The sequence below is a fragment of the Miscanthus floridulus genome, chromosome 6 (assembly GCF_019320115.1).
Source record: "Miscanthus floridulus cultivar M001 chromosome 6, ASM1932011v1, whole genome shotgun sequence".
In the NCBI taxonomy this organism is placed as follows: Eukaryota; Viridiplantae; Streptophyta; class Magnoliopsida; order Poales; family Poaceae; genus Miscanthus; species Miscanthus floridulus.
The window spans coordinates 30,167,904-30,183,544 of NC_089585.1; the positions used below are offsets into that span (position 1 = coordinate 30,167,904).

At 46.8% G+C, this 15,641-nt stretch overlaps 1 pseudogene; it reads right to left on the reverse strand.

The window, feature by feature from the left end:
- Positions 1–530: 530 nt before the first annotated feature.
- Positions 531–15,437, reverse strand: LOC136460439 (uncharacterized; annotated as a pseudogene).
- Between the last annotated feature and the right edge of the window lie 204 nt (positions 15,438–15,641).

Here is a 15,641-nt window from a genome sequence, read left to right on the forward strand (position 1 = left end):
TGCACCACCTCATCTAGGATTGAGTGGCTCCTCAAACCAAACACCCCATAAGTCCTCGCCCAGGCCACCCACACCAGAGGGCTCAAGAAGATCCAGGTAGCTCCTGACCTTGGGAAACAATAGCCGAGCAAGGGCCCAACGTAAAACTCCGGTCTTGCTCGGGCTAGGCTCTCGCTCCTGACCAACACGCGGCCAGCTATGATGCACAGATACGTGGATACGGATACCGGTACGTGATACGGCGATACTCCGATACGCCATTTTTTCCAAAATATAGATACGGGGATACGGCAATATATATAAAAAATAAAAAATAAATCCACCGAAATTAGAAATTAGTGCACAGACCATAAATATTACATAACATAATATTGTTCAGGGCATAGCGTTCCGGCCATCAAGCCATTATTCAAACTTAGGTTCAACATACACACATAACTACATGATGAAATGATAAAACGATAATTGATAAAGTGATGATGCATGAATGGCAGCTGGCCATGACAAATTGGCAATCATCAAGAAGTCTTTCAGTCACTTGATCCAACATCTTCAGTCAGACCCAGTGCCCCAAGATCTTTAAGAACTCTTTCAAGGTCTGGCTCATCAAGTGACAGATCAGCATGCGGAAATCAGCACCGCCCTCAAAATCAGCTTCAAAAGTATCAGCTCCAATATCCCACATTGCTGATGGACCATGGTTGTATTCCTTATTTTTTTCTAGAAAGAAGACGCAAGTTCTGGTGTGTGAAAACTAAATCCTCAGGTGCAGGATTGAGCCTACAAAGTCAATTGCAAGTTTGCAATTAGGAATCGAACTACAGGTGTCAAACAATTGAGATTTAAAAAACAACAATAAAAGGTCGAACTAGAACCTGTTTCTCAAGGAACTATGAATCAGCCCATAGGTACTCCAATTTCTCTCGACACAAGAAGATGATGTTGGCTGGCCAAGTAATCTAAATGCCAACTTCTTCAGTTCTGGAGCAGAATGACCATGAATTCCCCACCATTGCTTTGGATCCATATAAGTTCTATCCTCAAGTGAATCAAATGAATTGAATCCAGGTCCAAACAAAGAGAAATTAGCATATTGTTGCTTGATCCTTTTTAATTCCTCACCAGAAAAATTTCCTCCTGAAACAAGCCTTTCTCATTTCTGAAATCTCCTCATCATTGTGGGGGGCTTGTCGATTTGGAACCTCATTGATCCATGCTTTAGTGTAGTACTTGGGATTTAGTGAGTGTGCCAAGCAGTGCAAGGGGGTATTTCTTTTTGTCCAATGGCTCACCAAGATGTCTTGCACGGCTGAGTAAAAGGTGGATTCTTCATGTGGCTCTTTCCCTTCATAACGATATATCACATTCTTCACCTTCTCTATCATCGTGTCCCACATTTCATATATCAAGTGGAGGCATGACTTGTCAATATCAGTTGCCCGCACCATAGAATAGATAGGATCAGTGAAACTGAGAAAATAGTGCACCTTATCCCACCACACATCATTCACAATCCTGTCCTTCACAAATTGGGTCGGACCAGGATTATCCTCCCTGTAGGCAGTCCACTTTTCACTCACTACCATCACTGAAAGAGCATGTTTTATAGCCACAAACCTCTTCATCATCACAACAGCAAAGGCAAATCTTGTCTCGGCAATGGCAAGGAACTTAAGCTTGCTATACTCATTGAACATGGATAGCCTCATGGAGTGATTCATGATGAAATTCTTTATACTGCTAGCATCTCCAATGATCTCACTGATCCATTGGAATTCATCATAAAGCTCATCCTCAATGTCCCTAGGAGCACATATGTTCTTCAAGCCAAGGTTCAGAGTATGCACGACACATGGGGTCCTAGAAAATCTAAGGGTGCTTCTGCTCAACAATGATACCAACAGCTCTGCAATTGGCAGCATTATCAGTGATCACTTGCACAACATTTTGTGCCCCAACCTCATCAATTATAGCTAGCATCTTCTCTGCAATATATTACTTGGTCTTGGATATTCCTTCAGTGTTGAATGCTTTAAGAAACATTAGACCATCTTCCGTCATAGCCAAGAAATTCAAGAGTGGGCGCCTTTGAGCATCTGACCATCCATCTGATACAATACTCACACCTTTAGAATTCCATGTTGCCTTGATGGGCTGCAGCAATCTCTTAACATTTGTCTTCTCTTGCACAAGAAGAGTTGTCCTCGGCTTGTTGTAGCTTGGAGGGATATATCCTCCAATTAGATGATTGGCAGCAAACATGAAAGCCTTCCTGAAATATGGGCTACATGCAAGATTAAAAGGCAGGCCTGCTGTGTAGAACATCCTAGCTATCAGTTCATCAAGCTAGCTACGGACTTCTAGATTGAAGCTGCACTCAATAGCTGAAACACCCCTCCTCTTACTCATCTTCTCATTGCCCTCAGTTGGAAGTGGAATATCTCTAGGAAGGTTCCTACCGGTAGTAGCAGTTGTAGCAGAAACTTCAGCTTGTAGCTGTTCAAGAATATATACAGTCACCACTCGACAAAATGTAACCCCAAAACCAGAAATCTTTAACAGATGTGCTCTAACTCTAGAGTAACTTCCTTGGAAACCCTTGTTACAAAGTCTACATCTTATCTTTGCAGTTGCCCCCTTGACCCTTTCTAGTTTTCTCAAGAATCTGAACATACCTCCACAGGGGCTTCTTGTCATCATCGTCTGCAGGAATCACATGAGCAGAAGCCAAGACTCGATTTGCAATAGTAGGATTGTTGGCAACAGGAAATTCTTCACTTTCACCACTATGAGTGGATGCAGAAGCATTGGTACTAGTCACCATTTGATCTGACACAAGGGGAAATAAACACAGAGCAGACGAATCAGCACATGGGGAGATTGATTTGAGAAGGGAAGGACCAAACATGGAGGAAGCAGAGGAATGTCGGACTCACCACAGAAGGGGAAGGAGGAGGCACGGGCAGGTGGCCTGGCGGCGATGACTGGCAAGGGAGTGACAAGCGACGCTGCTCCGGGCGACGGGTGGCCGGGCAGCGGTGAGCAGCAGGCTGTCGTGCGTGAGGCAGCTACGGCTGCGTGAATGGGGATGAGAGGGGGGCGCAGCTGAACAGAGGGCTTTAATACGAAGTGGTTGAGTGGTGTTAGGGATTGAAGGTATCGCACATGTGTCCCACAGGTGTCCCATGAGTAGTATCCGGTTTATTTTTATTATTTGGAAATTACTAAATTGTCCGATACGTCTGGGATATGTATCTAGACGTATCTATAGAGTATCCGTATCCGATATGGTATCCGACACTGGTACGTGAGTTTTGCGAAGTATCCACATATCGTAAGCGGCCAGAGCAATAGGGCGCTAGACCCTGCCAGAGCTCCATTTTCTCAATTTGTGAGGTCGTGTCGGTCACTCCCAGCGCACGATCATGCTCGAGCTATGATGCAACATGACAAAGGTCACCGCACGCCTGTTATGTGTACGGCCTAGGCCGGCATGCCAGTCGCCCTCTGCGTGGGAGCAAGATTGAGAAGCAACTTTGGTTTGGCTCAAAAATACGATGGTCTAACATATCAGTCTACTTAATTGCCGAAAACTTAATGTTTTTTCTATTTGACTACAAGAGTCCTTTAGTCACTGCAAAACTTTGAGTTCTCTAGGCCTGATCAGTCACATAACCTTAGGTATGTCAGTTAGCATATATTTGTTAATATGGACACAAGTTTGTCACTAGTATGTTTTTGGTAGTGGTACTACAAGTGCCAATGCCCTATGGGACGTGATGTGTGTTCTGGACTTCCGCTGCGCTGAAAATGTTTGATACAATGCTACCGCAGAGAGATGTGCATGTTTAATTTCAAGTTCATGCCAAATGGATGCAATGTTTGTGCTGCTGCTGTACTGTTCAGTTCAGACGTTCAGGTCTCTCTGCTTGCTGTTTAGAAGATAGGTCTATTACTTACAGTAGGCAAGTTTAATAGTAGTGAATTCTATATATGCTTGTCAGATGCCTGAGGTGGCGACCACCATATGGAAGTTCACTTCATGGTTCATGTTGATAGTAGAGTATCATCAGACTTTGCATGCTCGTTCATTCACATTGGAAGCCTAATTTTATGTATGGGTACTTTTCTTAGAGGTCTGTGTTTTGACTTGCTCTTTTTTGTGAAGATATTGCATGTGGGTCATACGCGCTGGACTGCGGGTTGCCATGTTCTTAGGAGTGGGCCAGGCACCATTGTGAGATGAGAAACTGTTTGTTAAAAGTACTGTCAGTTATCAGGCATGGAATTGTAAGTGATAGTTCAAACAATTTTACTGGTGAGAGTAACCATAGAGTATGTGGTGACTAGCGTGTCATAATTTGGTCTTTCAAGAGTTCTTCTGGACTTTAATGGATCTGTCAGTGAAGTTACAGTATCATGTCTAGGTAGTGACTAGTGAGCTTTGGTGCTTTTAAACTGACATATTGATTTAATTATGCTTTGGTTGACTACACTGTGAGTCATTTTCATTCAATTATTTAGTAATTTGTAAAAAACTTGCTGTCATTTTTTAGGGAGGAGGCAATGATCAAGAAACATTGGATTGGACAGTGTCTGAACACTTGAGTAGGCTTAGACTAGTTATCTACTCGTTTAACTTATGCTTTGGATTTGTGCGCTTTGTGATGGTTTGTGTTATCTACGTGTAATTTGAATTGTTTCAAGCTTATCATATTATGTTCTGGTAGTTAAGTGCCTAGATATGTATATATGCTGTCAGCAGCCCTGGATATTCTATTGGGTTTGCTTTGCATGGTGAACTGTTCTAGGACAGGAACTGTTCCACAGAAAACGAATGAGGCCTAAATGAACGGGGCCTAAACGGGTTACCAACCTATACAATCTCGGAAAAAGTCCACATTAACTCCCTCAATTTTCGTGAAAGTCCGTTTTTCCTCCCTGAACTCCAAAATCGAGCAAAACACCTCCCTCAACTTTTAAAACCGTTCATCTTACCTCCCTGGCGCGGTTATAAGCGGTTTTAAAGGCAGTTTTGTCTTTTTTCTTCTTTGTTTATTTTGAGAAAAATCATAGTAAATCACAGAAAAATCATAAAATAGAAAATCTAATTTTGTTGGACTCCACATGAGTAGATCTACACTAGTGAACATATAATATGGTATGCTTTAGTGCAAAGTTTTTGATGTATCTTTAGATCTATGCCTTTCTGTAGTTAAATAGAATAATTCATAGCTGCAGTTTCTATCGTCTAATTATGGTGAAATTTTTATGGTCGTCTAATTATTATATGTTTAAACTGTAATAAAAATTTCATACTCATTAGATCATTTATAACATAGTTATAGATTTTATTTAGGTTTATGCTTGTTAAATATAAATAAATCTATAACTAAGCTATACATGATTCAATGTGTATGAAATTTTTACTACAGTTCAATCATACAATAACTAGCCCACCATAAAAAATTCATCACAATTGGACAATAAAAACTGCAGCTATGAATTATTCCAATTAATTACAGAAAAGCATAGATCTAAAGTTACAGTAAAAAATTTGTACTAAAGCATACCATATTATATGTTTATTGTGTAGATCTACTCATGTGGAGTCCAACGAAATTAGATTTTCTATTTTATGATTTTTCTGTGATTTACTATGATTTTTTAAAGATTCAGTCGAAATAAATAAAAAAACAAAACCGTCTTCAAAACTGTTTATAACAGGGACAGGGAGGTAAGATGAACGATTTTAAAAATTAAAGGATGTGTTTTGTCTGATTTTAGAGTTTAGAAAAAAAATAGACTTTCACAAAAATTAAGCGAGGTAACTGTAGATTTTTTAGTTCTCTCGAACCTGCTCCCAGCTCGGCGCTATCCGATTTCGCTCCCTCTTCTAGCTTCCGCTCCACTTTTTTTTTTTTTCCTCCTCGCGAGCCCGCGGGCCGCACAATCGAGGTCAAGGAGTTCCACGGGCCGCGCAGCAGGGCCTGGGACCGTCCCAACGACCTCACCACGAGCGGCGGCACCTAGAGGCAGGCCAATATAATTTTATAGTAGTATTGGAAGTATATACCCTCCATCATAGAAGTATATTTGTTTAGGGATGGATGGAATATGTATTTATACTGTCGATTTTGTATAAGGCTATCACCACTACCAGTGCCGATGCGTTTGTACAGACGGTTCTGTTTTCACTGGTCTTTGGTTCTGACATCTGCTCGTAAAAAAAAAAATCTACCACTAGTAAAAACGATTTATGTACCATTGGTTTCTCATCGCATCATACCACTCTAAACTTCAGTACTAAAAATTGAACAAATGCTAGATACGAAGGCAACAACTTTTCATCTCATCCAGAAAAAGAGGAAAGATAGGCGGACGGAGCAGGATATATACTCGGACTCGGTCGCCGTCGGATTCGGTAGCTGGCCGCACTTGAACCGCAGCTTTACTACGCAGTTGCTGCTGGCTTGCTGCCTCCTTTTTCCACGAGCTCGTCTTTCCGAGAAGTTTCCTTGCCCGCTGTCCTGCGAAAGCGCGCGCGGCAGAGGATCTACAACACGACGGATGCGCGATGCATGCACGGGCGCATCGGAACCGTCGACCGTAAGCAACGGTTCAGACTTGGGTCTGGTCGCGCTGCCTGAATGTTCCGTGTTCGTGAGACAGGCCCGAAGTCAATATTTTTTTACTATTTCACAGAGACACAGACTGTACGTGCCATGCATGTGCTGGCGTGCCGCTGCGGTGCGCTGGGGAGAAAGCGACACTCGTGTGTGTTCACTTGTTTTGGGTCCAACTTCGTTCAATTCGTTGGTGCTTTATAAGTGCAACTTTTTGCTACGCGACATGTAAGGTTTGTGCGAGAGGCCGGAATCGGCATTCGTCGACATATTTCTCGTCTAGTCCTCTTCCTCTGCGAGCTGTGCTAAACTACTGAGCCTCTGTAGCTACAATAGTTCGGCCTAAAGTCCACTAGAAGTCTACAGTAGAACGGAACGTTTATTTGAGCGGGATGTACTCGATGGGGTTGTACTTGGCTCCGTCCTGCATATAGGCTCTGTCTGGTTTTCCCCCACTAAAGTTTAGTCACTTTAGCTACTAAACTATTAAATAAACTGACTAAAATAGTTTAGTTCACTCAAGAGTAGTTAAAAGTGGGCTACAGTGTCCAGTTGCCTTTTATTATTGCTGGTCCATCACCTTGATTTGTGTATTCATAAAGATAGTTTGGTTTTTATTATACTGATTTAATGGCTTTTAGTCACTAGAACCAAATAGAAGTGACTAAAGTTTAGTCATTGGTTTTAGTAACTAAATTTTAGTCACGAGAAACCAAATAGGGCCATAGTATACACGTGTTAAAAGCGGCAAATTATTTCCAACGGCCAAAAATGATAGCACAGTACGAGGCATGATTATACTTCCTCTGTCCATAAATAAATATATTTCTAGAGTTTTCTTAAGGTAATTTTTTTAAACTTTAACTAAATTTCTAAAACAAAACATTAAGATTTAGAGTATCAAATTAGTATCATTAAATTTATCATAAAATATATTTTTATGGGCTCATTTTATGTCATAGGTGTTATTACTTTTTTCTATAAAGTTAGTCAAACTTAAAAAACTTTGACTAACACGGATTCTGATTTATTCAGGGACGGAGGGAGTATCTAAAGAAATTAGAAATAACCCTAAAATTGGAAGGTGAAAATGAAAGTGAGCCGAAACCAGAAGCAAATAAAGTCAGTGCCAAGTAACAATTTGTTTGGTTTTCTCTCTTAATTTTTAGTCTCTATCATATTGGATGTTTGCACACTAATTTAGAGTATTAAATATAGACTAATTATAAAACTAAATGCACGGATGAAGACTAATTTGCGAGACAAATCTATTGAGTCTAATTAGTCTAAGATTTAACAATGTGGTGCTACAAAATATGTGCTAATGACGGATTAATTGGGCTTACTAAATTTGTCTTGTGGATTACTGACGACTTCTATAATTTATTTTATTATTATGGCCATGTTTAGTTGGCCACCGATTGGGCGCCGCCGGATTTCTTGACACTGTAGCGTACTGTAGCATTTCGTTTATATTTGGTAATGATTGTCCAATCGTTGACTAATTAGGCTCAAAACGTTCGTCTCGCAAAGTACAACCAAACTGTGCAATTAGTTTTTGATTTCGTCAACATTTAGTACTCCATGTATGTACCGCAAGTTTGATATGACGAGGAATCTTCTTTTTGCATAGTGCCAAAGTTAGAATTTGAGGGTGAACTAAACATAGGCCTATCATCCAAACACTCAATGTGACATCCTATATAACAACCAATGTGACACCTCTTAAATTTTAGTCCTATATCAAACGCCCACTAAGTCAGATATATGTAGCTTGTCATCGGCAGACTGTACGTGAAAGCTGAACGCTCACTTCTTCATCAATCAAAAGGAAAAACAAAAACAAAAAATGCATGCGCTATTGCGCCAGCACCCACAAGACATCACTAGAGTCAAAGTCAAGACTCAATCAAGAGCACAAGGCACAACGAAAAGGAGACCGTCTTTTTTTCGTGTTGACAAGAAAAGAAGCCAAAACTATCCAGCCGATTGTTTGTGCGGCTAATAAACCGGTTGAAACTAAATTGTTATAGGAGAAAGATATTATTCTATGACAGATAAGGTCCGTCTGAGAGAGGAGAGATGGACTTTTCCCCCTCAAAATAAAAATTATGTTTGCTTGGTTGATAAGCCACGACTAAAAGTACTGTTTGTTGATTTGTTATAAGAGAAAAGTATTGTTCGTTGGCTGAAAAAGTACGTCTTATAAGCAAACAGGAAAAAAAAAGAGATGGATCGGGCCAACAAGACAAATTTAAACGTCGGATAAGGGAGATCGGGCAGATTTTTTTTGTTTTTTAGCCTTTTTTGAAATTTTTTCACAAATATGCCCCTAGAGGAAAGATTTTAAAATCTCGACCCTTAGCTCGGCGCCATCGTTGCTGGCGCCGAGCTTACACATCTCGGCGCCAGCATGACTGGTGCCGAGCTCTTCGGCTCGAAACCAACGTGGCGGTGACATGGCAGGAAGCTCGGCGCCAGTCACCCTGACTGCCGAGCCTGTCTTACGTATGGGCCCCAATCTTTCTCTCCCTCTCTCTCTCTCTCGCTTTTCCCTCCCCGAGCAGAGAACCGCCGCCCGCGCTAGCGTGTCCTCTCCCTCGTCGCGCCCGGCCGCCCCACGACGTGCACCGCGCCGCCCCGCGCCCGCGCCCCACGCCTGCGGGGTGCCCCGCGCCGCGCCACGGCCCTCGTCGGACCGCCACGCCGCCACTGAGGCCGCGCCGCCCCCCGCGCCCTCGTCGGACCGCCGCGCCACGCGGCCGCGTCGGTCCCCGCGCCCGCGGCTCGCCCGACGTGCCGTCCACGCCCACGGCCGCCTTGGCCGCTCACCGCCGCGCCGGTGTCGTGACCATGCCGCCCGCCATCGCCGGCCTAGGGCGCGCCGGCCTAGCCAGCCTCGCCTCGCGGAGCGCCGGGCTTCCCGCGCCCGCCACGCGCCACCGCCGTCCTTGCCCACGCCCTCGCCGGCCCCGACACCTGCAGTTCCCCACCTTGCCACCGCTGGCCCGGCTCGTCAGTCTGACCCACACCCAGCGTCCACTACGACTCCATCGACGTCCGCGACTCCGTCGTCGGACAGGTAAAATTGTGAATTTGCAATGTGCGTACTTAGTTCGCTTTGATTGTAGTGTAGTAGTTTTGGCATTTGTTATTTACTAGTTAATGTGATGACTCAGGTAGTTGATTTAGTTAGTGATCTAGTGAGATAGATATGTAGATAGATAAAAACATAGATACATAGGTACATAGATATAGTTAGATAGCTACTTAGATAGGTAGTTACATATTTAGTTAACTAAATAGGATCTAGCTATTTAGTTAGTACATTGTATCTATGTATGTAGTTATTATCTTATTTACTTAGTTTATAGTTAGAAAGTACTTGTTAGGTACTAGTCTATCGTCTAATTTGGACTAAAGGACATGTGTTTCAGTTATGTGTTGGAACTAGATGGACAACCTAGTGACCATATATCAAGGAGACACCAGTTGAATACGATCGCTATGGATATGTTGAATTTATTGACATGCAAAACGTGCATGTGCTATTCAATAATAGGCCTTCATTTAGTGAGATGGTTGTAAGGGCTCAGGGAGACGCTGCATTGCCTTAGAGATGATGGCATTGCAGTTGAGGGTGTACTGCACCTAGGTTCTCCTCCCAACATCCTCAAGCGAATGATCCCAATTGGTTGTGTGGATCAGTGGGAGAACTATGTGAGATCGGCTATGAAGAGCTAGCTACAATGTTTGGACGTGGTTGTGCGTCGGTTGTTAGTTGATCCCATCCCTCATGGGTTTTCCCCGCCAATGGGTCAGCAGGCACACTTCGACCCTCCCGTCCTAGAACCTGATATGGATGTGGAGGTTGCACCTACGGTTCTCGATGCTCAATCTGCCCCCAATGTGGTAGTTGGAGATGCTTCTCTGACTTATGTTGTTGTGGAAGATCCTCCTCATGAGATCCCTTTGACACAGAATCATCCGAGTAAGTGTCTTAACCAGCATGGTTATTGGGAGCTTACCCTCTTCCTTACATCCATTTCTTTCATTCTTTCCTCATTTCTCTACTTATGTTGCAGGAGGCATTCCTGAGAATGTGGATGTGCCACCTGTTATTGCACAAGTGCACTTTAGAGATGGATTCCGTGGCTCCAATAGTGTTGAAATTATGCTTGATTCAGAGCCATATGAGATGGCAAGGACTCTTGATTTTGATGATGATCGCCCTATTGGAGAGCTGACAGAGAGTGATGTTGAGATATTGTGGCATATCTTTTTCGGCCACCATGATCCAAGAGTTCACGAGTTTAGCGATCTTGCTCATTCCGATCAGACGTGTGCAGAAGGACGTGATGATGAGCTCCTAAAAGCTCCTGAGGCCGGCCCTAACATGGTAATTGAGAATGGGAGGGTGTTTAATGACCTCCCTGCATTGAAGAGGTGGTTGTAGATGTTTGTAGTGATACAAAAGAGACCTAACAAGGTCTTGCATTCATATGCGGAGCGCCGTTACATAGTTGTGTGTGATAAGGAACGCTGCCCATAGAGGCTTTATGCAAGGAAGCAAAAGGTCACCAAAAAGTGGAAGATCACAAAAGTTGTTGGGCCACACAATTGTGCTGACCATGAGCTAACACTGAGTGTCGGGGACCTAATACTGGGGTATCCCTAGAAGGTGGAACCAATAACCACCGAACGTTAAAAACTTCTGGACGGATAAGGGCATCGTAACGTCCCTTGCTCGAATGACAGGAGTTTGGTTCCGCCTCGCCTGACGCCTTTGAGATAGCTCTGCCTCACCCAAGGGCTCAGGGCTAGTCTCGGTCTCGCCCTACGCCTTTGAGGAGGGCTCAGTCTCGCTCGAGGGCTGAGGGATAGACTCTGCCTCGCCCAATGCCTTTGAGATAGCTCTACCTCGCCCGAGGGCTCAGGGCTAGTCTCCAGTCTCGCCCAACGCCTTTGGGGTGGGCTTGGTCTCATTCGAGGGCTGAGGGATAGACTTCGCCTCGCCCGACCCCGGAGGGGCGGGCTTGGTCTCACCCAAGAGATAAGGACTGGTCTCTGCTTCACCCTGACGGCCAGGAATGAGCCTCGCCCTGCTCGATATCTAAAGATTGGTTTCATCTTACCTGACAACTTCTCCCCATTCCCTCATGATGATGGGTACAGGGCAAGACAAGACGTTCGGGTCAACCATGGCTTCAAGGACCATACCCTGCGCCCTGGCAGGAAAAGTACTGCCAAGGAACGATGGGACAGGTGCTTTAGACCCTTCCGGGCGCCACAGAGCCTGAAAGGTATTACAGGTGCGTGCTCCTCGCCCTGTAGTGTTGTAGGTGCCGCCTTCAGCTCTGGGACATGGAACCTGACGAAGATATACGACAACCGCTACGCTCCAGAAAAGGATTTGCTATCTCCACAAACGACGGATATTCCATCACCACGCTATGGACCCAAGGGAGCGGCGCCCGCTTCCCGACCCCTTAGGTCCACCAAGTCAGAAGACCTTGCCCACGGCGCTACTCCAGACCCTGACCCCGCGTCCCTCCGACAAAGACTCATAGGAACCAGAAGGCGTGCGAGCAAGGCTAGGGGAGGCTCATAAGTCAAAACCACTGTACTGTAGCCCATACACTGCGCAGGGCAGCATTCTATAACCAACCTGACATTCTACAGAGGCATCGATAGTATTGTAGGCGCTTATCTTCCTTCGCACTCATCAGAATGAAGAACCAGGCCGGGTAGACGTGAGCCACAAGACTAGGTAGAGTACGCATCCTAAAGCCCTCACCCTTGTAAAGCCAGCCCCTTCATCTATAAAAGGGGATGTGCTTCCTCCATCAAAGGGACGAACTTTTGACCGAACAACACAAGACACACACACACATAGTCAAGCTGCTACCAAGCTCTTGGCCTCCTTTCAACCCTTCCATCAGAGACTTAGGACCAGTCCCTCTCTCGATCGTTTGTACCCCCTACTATGAACCGTTCACGGTGCTAATAACACGAGCAGCAACAAACTGGACGTAGGGACATTTGGCCCAAACTAGTATAAATCTTGTGTCCTTTAGCGCACCATCCGAGCCTAACGTGCATTACTATAAATTTACTTGCCGGTGCTTGTACGAAACACCGACAGTTGGCGCGCTAGGTAGGGGGACTTGCGCATTCCAAATCAGGTCTCGGATGGCCACCCACGCAATCAGCTAGGCCCCGAGCGCACACGTGCGTTTCGGCGACCTAGATTTCATCGTCACACTAGGAGGAGAACTGGCGCTGACTCGCATGGCCTGCCCAGTCTCTCCCTTCCATCAACCTCAGTCGTCTGAGGCTTGAGGGCCCGCCGAGCAACTCCCTTGGACCCTAGTTATCCAGGGAGGCCTCGTGCAACGTCGCCCTATTTCTGGAAGGACCCATATGGAGCAGCCCCGACAGCGTTTCCGTTCGGTCTCTAGCAACGCTGCGGCGACCGCTGGCCACCTTCTAGCACTACGTATGGTTCAGTCGCCCACGCAGCGAGTTCATGGGACGATTGAGCATGATACAGAGACTCTCTATGGACTCCTCAATGAGGAGCCAGGATCATTCTCTAGCTCGGATTCCAGTAGGGGGAGCCACCACCCTTCCTGGGAAAGCTTCATGGCGCAGACCCCCGAGGGGCACGTCGAAAGCGTCTCTGGGGAAGAGGTCACCCCGACAAACAACCCTGACGTATATCTGGGGAAGAGACGACAGCCCCATCTCGCCTAAGGATGGAGCAGCTGAGGGCCCGTCAGCTAGAGATCGATGAGGTTGGGCAAGGCCTCGTCTGGGAGTACGTGGACATTAATCGCGAGATTGAACGCCACAAAGATGGGGGACGCGCACGCGCCACGGCTCGCATCGTACACCAAAGGATCCTCACCGACGACAGGACCCTTCCTCACTTCGCTCGAGCGAGCCAAAACATCGCCGTAGCAACCGCCTTGCTGCATGGCCTACAGGAGGCCACGACGTCTGAGGATCGCCGTGCCCATCGAGAAATTCGCACGTTGCTCGAGCATGCGGTGGCTCAGTAGGCGGAAAGTTCACTATCTCGATGACGCGAACCCAACACCAGCTAGCGCACGCCCTCAGTGCGTCCCACCAAGGATGCGTCCATTCACCAAACACCGCCAGGCGGCAAGCAGCCCTCCGCCATCCCGGTGCATCAACGTCTCGGCCACGACCGTGATGTGCGCAGCACCATCGACGCTCGCAAGCGCGTCCATGGTGATGTAGGAGAGGCAGCACGCCGTGGCTACCATCCTCGGCATGGCGGACGCTACGACAGCAATGAGGATCGAAGCCCGAGCCCCGACCTGCTAGGCCCTCAGGCCTTCGGCCGACACATCCTCAACGCTGCGTTCCCGCTAAGGTATCGACCACCTACCAACATCCCTAAATATTCTGGTGAAACAAATCCTGGGCTTTGGCTCGAAGACTATCGGCTTGCATGTCAGGCCGGTGGTGTGAGTGATGACAATTTCATTATTCGCAATCTCCCGCTATTCCTGGCCAATTTGGCATGAGCGTGGCTGGAGCATCTACCGTCCAATGCCATTCAAAGTTGGGCGGATCTGACGGAGATCTTTGTGGGCAACTTCTAGGGCACATACAAACACCCTGAAAACCCATGGGACCTCAAGAACTGTCGCCAGAAGGCCGATGAAACCCTCCGCGGGTACATCCGGTGCTTCTCTCGGCAGTGCAACGAGCTCCCTAACGTCGCCAATGCTGACGTGATAGGAGCCTTCCTATCCGAGACAACATGCGAATCCCTGGTCCACAAGTTAGGACGCAGGGGTCCACAGACTACCAAGGAACTCCTAGACATCGCCACCAGTCATGCCTCTGGAGAGGAGGCGGTCGGAGCCATCTTCGACCGCTATGACGAAAAGACGAGGCGGGACGAGGACGTCGGCGAAGGCGCCTCCAACCGTCCTGCCAAAAGGAAAAATAAGAAGCAATGGTGCGACAACTCGCTCATGGCCGCTGCCGACCGTAAAGGTGGCCGAAAGCCCGTGGAGGGCACTCCGAACCACTTCGAGAAAATGCTCGAGGGGCCATGCCCAAACCTATGCCTTCCTAGCCAAGCATCTATACAAGGATTACGGCCTCATGCGCAGAATACTTGTCCAGGGGCCTTAACAAAGGGGAGCAGGGGAAGGAGCCTGTTCCTGCCACAGACGACAGTAGAGGAGAAGGACGACGCCTTCCTAACACCGATCGGCGCCCTCATGATCTTCAGAGGATCAACGGCCTACGACTCCAAGCGCCGCCAGAAGGTCACGCGCCGTGAGGTCTATATAGCCAGACCAGCCATGCCTGCCTTCCTCCGGTGGTCGGAATCCGCCATAACCTTCGACCGGACCGACCATCCGGATGTTGTCCCACACCTGGGAAGGTACCCACTTGTTCGTCGATCCGATCATCAGGTCCAAAGTGGCTCACGAAAGTACTGATGGACCCAGTGGCCTCAACATCATGTACGCCAAGACGCTTGACGAGATGGGCGTCGACCAAATGAACCTCCGTCCCATCTGAGCGCCTTTCCATGGTGTCAGTGCCTGGTAGGCAAGCCGTGCCACTGGGGCAGATCGATCTGCCCATCACATTCAGGGATCGATCCAATTACCGGACTAAGACCCTCACCTTCGACGTAGTGGGGTTCCCAGGGACTTTCCATGCCATCCTAGGATGACCATGCTACGCGAAGTTCATGGCCATCCCCAATTATACGTACCTTAAGCTGAAGATGCCGAGCCCCCGCGGGGTCATCACCATCGGCACCTCCTTCCAGCGCGCTTACGAGTGTGAAGTCAAATGTTGCGGACACGCATCCGCGGTCATCGCCTCCAAAGAGCTCGCCACCCTCAGGGAGGAGGTCGTTGAAGAGGCACCCGATGCGAAGAGGTCGTTCAGGTCGTTCGAATCGGCAGAAGGACCCAAGGAGGTTCCTCTTAGACCCCAGCAACTCTGAGGGCAAAA